Source organism: Nothobranchius furzeri, chromosome 9 (genome assembly GCF_043380555.1).
Source record: "Nothobranchius furzeri strain GRZ-AD chromosome 9, NfurGRZ-RIMD1, whole genome shotgun sequence".
NCBI classification, from domain to species: Eukaryota; Metazoa; Chordata; class Actinopteri; order Cyprinodontiformes; family Nothobranchiidae; genus Nothobranchius; species Nothobranchius furzeri.
The window spans coordinates 43080201-43086797 of record NC_091749.1 but is presented as its reverse complement, the minus strand read 5'-3'; positions in this window follow the sequence as shown (position 1 = coordinate 43086797).

The window sequence follows — 6597 nt, the reverse complement described above, 5'->3', positions numbered from 1 at the left end:
TTTAAGACCACCTCTATCTGATTACTCACCAGAAGCTGTTGGGAGGCTGTTTCTCATAATTAGGCTATCACTCTTGACCTATATGAACTGATGATTAACAACATTAAACGGTTGTTTTACGTAAATTATTTGGACTCATGTCTTGTGTCTTTTGCCAGCATTTACACAAACCCAGCAGAGCTGAAACAAAACTAAATGCAACACGTCTGTTAGGCATTAAACGTTAAAACTGTTGTTTTGGAAGAATCAGTTTAGGTCAAAGCTGATTTAAAAATATCTTCTGAATATGTAAACATAAGAGCTGGTCTGCCTGAATGAGAACAGGTCAAAGTTAAACGGAATAAAATATTATTGTAGGGATGTCCTAATAAGGACATTATTCAGTCTAATATAGTACAAATAATGCATGCAGCTCTTATTTGTTTATTTATGGTATTAGAGATAGGATTTTTCTTGCTATCATGTTATAGTAAACATTTCAAAATAAGAGTCCAAGGAACAGAAAGTCATGGAAACTCAGAAATTTCCTTTGAAAATTGAGATAAACCACCAAACGGTTCCTGAGCATGGCTGTGTCTGCAGCTCACCGCTCCCCCAGGGGATGGGTCAAATGCAACGAACAGATCTTGCACACACATCAGTGTGTGACAACTAACAGGACTTTAACTTCATATTTATTTTGATTTAGAGATGAGAAAAATAACTTCTCAGTGCTGCCAGATCCTTAAAACATTGGAAAAGTTGGTTTTAGATTGGATCACAGTAACATTTAGAAGCTGTGAATGTTTGATTTCTAAATCGGTTCTCCATTTGGGATTCGTGACCCCCAAGGGGGTCCCTACAAGACTGCAAGGGTTTCCACAATTTCATGTGTACTGAGGTTGTTAGGTTACCAATAAACTGTAAAAAGTGCATGTATGAAATCCAGATAATGCACCAATACTACAATTAAAGCTCTGTAAGAGGTTATTACTATTATTATTATTATTATTATTATTATTATTATTATTATTATTATTTGTTATTACAATCAGCTTCCAAGAGGCCTCACCAACAGTCAGGAACTCCTGAGGTGATCTCTGAAGTTGCACCAAGCAGGTTTTTATCCTGTACCCGCAGGTGCAACAACTCGGTGCAATCAAGGGCTGCACACAGCCAGTTCAATTGAATAGAGGAGCGTAACAGTATGTAAAAAGTTAGTATTTATTTGCTTTAATTGTGTGTGTGCAGGTAGGAGTTGGGGTTGTAAGGCCCTGGCTTGTCTTGGATGGACACAGGAAAGGGGGTCCTTGTGAAAAAGGTTGGGAACCCTTGTTCTAAATCATGGCATTGTTTTACATTTTCTACAGCATCCCAGTCTTTTTCTGAAACATGTTTGTTTTCAAAATATTATCACCGATATTTAAGAAACTAAAGAACTTGAGAACTGATCATCATATTGTAGTTTTAGAAAATGACCACTAGGGGGAGACAAACTATAAATTACACACATTTATCTCCCTTTAGTCATTTTTGACGTTTTCTTGAAAAAAGTCAACAAGTGATTTGTGATTACCATATTTTTCGGACTAAAAGCCGATACTTTTCCCCCTGCTTTGAACCATGCAGCTTATAATGAGGTGCGGCTTTACTGAAGATTTTCCTTCACTTGCCAGGGGGCGCTTTAGCAGAAAGTGAAACAGGTGGAAGTCAGAAGTGGAAATCGAAGAAAGTGCTCATTTTAATTTAGCACACGCAAGCAGCCGGCACAATGAAGAATTTTTTTCAAATCCATACCCCCTCATCAATGTAACTACACATATGAGTTCATATGTTTCCGCATTTAAGTTGAAGGCCATCGATCTGGCAGTAAAGGAGGCAAACAGTGCTGAAGAAGAAGAAGAAAATATCATTTCTATAACACCTCTCAAGATAAAAATCACGAGGCGCTTCACAAAAACAAAAAAAAAGTTAAAATATAAAAAATTATTTTTAAAATGTTTAAAATATATTTTAGATGAGCAAAAATAGGCTATTGGGATTTAAAAGAAAACATGTTAAGAAAGAGAGAGAACAGGAAAGAGGGAAATCAGTGGATCCTGAGGAAGGTGAAATAGGTGGGGAGAGCAGAATAAAGAGAGAGTGGTGAAGAAGGTCATACAAAAGCCAGCTTGAACAGGTGAGTTTTCAGCTGCTTTTTGAAGGTGACCACTGAGTCCACTGATCTCAGGCTCAGGGGGAGAGAGTTCCAGAGTCTGGGGGCCACAGCAGCAAATGATCTGTCACCTTTGGTCTTTAGCCTGGTGCGCTGCACAACCAGTAGGCTTTGATCACTGGGCCTCAGGGACCTGCTGGAGGTGTAGTGACTAAGAAGATCACCAATGTAAGATGGTGCTTGTCCATGTAAGGCCCTATAGACCAGAACCAGGATCTTGAAATGAACCCTGAAGTTGACTGGCAGCCAGTGAAGCTGGAGGAGAAGCGGGGTGATGTGGGTGTGTTTGGAGGACTTGGTCAGAAGCCGAGCACAGGCATTCTGAACCACCTGTAGACGGTTCAGGGAGGTTCTGCTCAGACACGTGAAAAGAGAGTTACAGTAGTCTAAGCGTGAGGAGATGAAGGTGTGGATAACTGTCTCAAGTTCAGAGCGGAGCAGAATGGGACTCAGCTTAGCAATGTTCCTGAGATGGAAGTGTTGCAAGTTCCCACATGCCAAAAACAGTGGCAAGAAACGGAGTCAACAGGTGGGCCACAGAGATAAGATTGGACCCACACTGAAGTACACTGAACTTGCTCATGCGAGTAAAATCAGCCAGAAGACAAGAAGGAGGGGCCCAACTGAACAACAAGCACCCAAGCTGGGACAAAAGAAGATCGACTGAAGAAAAGCATCTCAGGAGAGGACAAACCCCCCATGGAAAGTTCTGGACTTTGGGGGAGCTGAAGATCAGTTTACAAATGTGACATCATATGGGTTTGGCTGTCTTGTGTTGAGCTAAGATAAGAAACTGACAAATGATCACATTGTTTTGCTGTCTCATGACTGTTTGAGATATTGCTTGGCATTTGTTTAGAATAGTATAAAAAGAGCAGCTAGAAGTAGAGCTGACACAGTTAGTCAGTCGACAGTGGAGAGACAGAGCAGAGGTGGGATAGAAGAGGCCGTCCTCTGGACGGAGGACGACACGACAGAGTCAGTTGTTGGGGAGAGAAGGAGAGAGTCGTACCTAGAGTTAGAGTGTGACAGGTTAGTGTTGACACAAGTCAACCATTTATTCTCAGGAAGATTTTAGCATTAGCATCCTCCACAGGGGATAGGTTAGTTTTATATTTACTTATTTTTTGTATTTTGCAATTTTTGAAATAAATTTTTGGAAAAAGAATCCTCATTCTTAATTCTTAAAGGTCCTTTTTATAGGTCTGAGTGGGGGCCCTGACCAGATCTCCTGAAAGGAAGTAAGCTGCCTTGAATAGCTTGTTCCTGTACTACAGGACTTGTTTACAGTTTGTGACAGATTAAGAAAAGAAATCTTAGGTAAGAGAGAAATTCTCCCCCCCTTCTCGGTAGCGGGACACCCTAAGGATTATAGTTCATGATGGTTTGTTGGTTCAAACAGGCTCTTTTTGCACTAAAAAAGTCTTTGTTTAGCGGGAAGGGTGGATTAATTAGATTAAATGATAAATCTTTGTTAGTCTGGCCAACTAATAAGAATCATTTTCTAGTTACCACCACCCACAAATGCTGACAGAGGCGCAAATTAATCCTGAATAGAACCCAAATAATAATCACAAAGATGGCCTCATTGTGAACTTTTGTCCTGGTATTTAAAACCACTAAATAACGGGAGAAACTAAAAGGAAAGTGGTGTTATTACGGAAGAACAAGTAGCACAAATTTCATTTCACCTTAATCTAGAACGCGAGTCCTAATTAAAGGTGCGTGGTCCAAACCAGGGTCTAGTACAACAATACTCACCTGCGACCCCAACTTCCCTGAGAAAGCAGTGTATTCTAAGGTTTTAACGGAACCAACAAATAGGACACACTCGCTTCAGAAGAAGGAAGAGTGAAGAAGAGAACTGACATGAGAATCCAGGGTGAGAGCTGGGTCAAAGGTCACGCCAAGATGCCCCTCTCGGTACAAGATCTGCTCGGGTGCAAGATCGGCTCGGGGTCCGTCGACTGCCGGTGACGTCAAAGTACATGATTGGCTGAACATGAACCTTACGGAATTACGTAATCACGTTACGTTGTTATCACGTTACGTTGGTCCAGGCCAATTTTTCTGTTGGAAAGATGGACAACTTTTACAAAGAAATCCATCATTACCTCTTTGAAAATACACTTTTAGCATAGAGCTGCATGTATATTAGGGCTGAACGATTAACTGCATGTGCAATTAAATTGCGATGTGACAAAAGGAGATTTTCTAATCGCAAAGGCTGCAATTTGGCAGCGAGTGGTTAGCGCAATGCTAATATACGTGGAAAAACCCATAGGAATGCTAATGCTAATATCACTGATTACATTCTTACAAATTATGAATTAGAAACGTGTCAAATTATTACATTTGGAGTCTAATAGAAAGTAAAACTACCATCAATTAAATAAGTACAGACAGGTATTTTAGTAAAGCCAGAAAACTTTTTAACTCCAGAGTTTTGGCTAGCAGCTATGAGCGTACCTGAACTACGCATGGACAAGACGTCAAAAACTAAACACAAAATACTTCAATAAACGGGACACACTTCTTTCCTGCAAATACAATTTCACAGGTGTTGCATGATCCTTCAAGAGATGTGCTCCAAGAGGAGTTCAACATTATGAATACAATATAGTGTTTATTTTACAAATACCATTATAAACACAAACTTACGTCTTAAGAAACATTATTACATTATATTTTAATAACGAAACTGCTAAATTCTTTCCAACAGTATAAAGATGTGTAGTGCATTTTGTCTGAGTGGGTTTGCCGTACTTTGACGTCATCGGCAGTCGAAGGAACCCGAGCCGATCTAGCACCCGAGCAGATCCTGTACCGACACTGCACGTAAGCTTGACATGAATGAATCCATGGTTCGGCTCTGGAGACGGCAGCGGGAGGAACTCATTCAAGCCAGCTTCACCCAGGGATGATGACAGCAACAGGGACAGCGACACTGACATCACCACAGAAAAGGTTGGTGACTTCTTCTCTTCTGGCACTCACAGAGCACAGTCGCTTCTGCTTCACTCCCTTATCTTTTTTCCCAAGGCTCTTTTTGTCCTGTCTGTCTACAGAGCGCTTCTCTGCATTTCCTCTGGAAATCACTATTTTTCAGAAATGGATTTAATTAATTGGTCATTCAACGCGATTGCTAAGATTTTTTCTACGATGAGAACGGAGGAGGGGGCTCGCGCTTGCCCTCACGGGACACACGCAGCAGGATATATGCTCAATTCCTGGAAGAAGTGGAATGTCATCTGTCTCTCTCAGCTGTCCATTGAGGATGTCGAAGATGTGTGGATATTTGGCCTGATGATCACTGGATTTCTTCTGATTGGAGTGGGAGGATATCTGGTTTTCCGAAATATTGGGATGACGGGAGCGATTGGAGGGCGACCCGCACCCATGGACGGCACCGTCCGGGCGGAGACCTCACAGACTGGGACGTTACTCGAGGTGAATCGCAAGCTGGACAATGTCTTAGCTGCATTACCGGTGTTAGTGCGCAAAATGGATGTCATCTCGGAGAGGGTCACCGGACGTGTGGAGATGTTTAATCACTCGAATTGGCTTCACTGGAGGATTTGAATGATCAATACAGACCTTAAGGCAGAGAGGAAAATTATCTCTGCCTGACCCAAACAAAGTCCTGTCATCCAATCTGACGCCATAAGCAGCCTTGGAGTTGCGTGCAACAACCCCCACGATGGAAGGAATGCAGACAGATGCTGTGAATCCACCCCGCCCCCCCCCCCCACCCCCCACCCCCGCCTTCAGATTGTGGTCTCTGCAGCAAAGTCATCAAAATGGAGGCACTTAATATGCTCTGTGGTTTATCATGACCTCCCACCCACCTGTGGATTCAGTTGGCCGAGCGCCACACGGGCTGCTCCCGCTGAGGAAACCAGGATCCCAGCCCCCCCCCCCTCCTTACCGGGTCTCATGTTGTGAACTGTGACGTTTGTGCTTTCATGTTGAGGTGTTTTTTTGCATAGAGCTACTCCCTGTCGGGGGTAACTCTGCTCGGCCTTTTTTTCCCTCCCCCAATTCTCCTCATGTAATCCCCTCTTCATCTATTATCTAACGGTAGTGCGACTCTTGTTGCGAATGACCACAGTCCAATTCCTCTGTACTGAAACAATTGCCCCTCGGGGATGATTAAAGTTTTTTTGAATTAAGTTGAATTGAAGCTCTTCTGAGGCTGTTCAACTCCGACACTGAAGAAGAGGACTTTAATGGCTTTAGTGCGCAAGAGGAAGATGAGAGCGAATGACTTTTTCTGGTAGGCAAGTGTGTTTTATTTACCAACCAGGCATGTTTTGTGTGCAGTTTTTATTTTCTAATCATCCAGGGCTTATTAATGCTGTGTCAGCACTGTTCTTTTCTTCTAAACATGCAAATTACCGGTA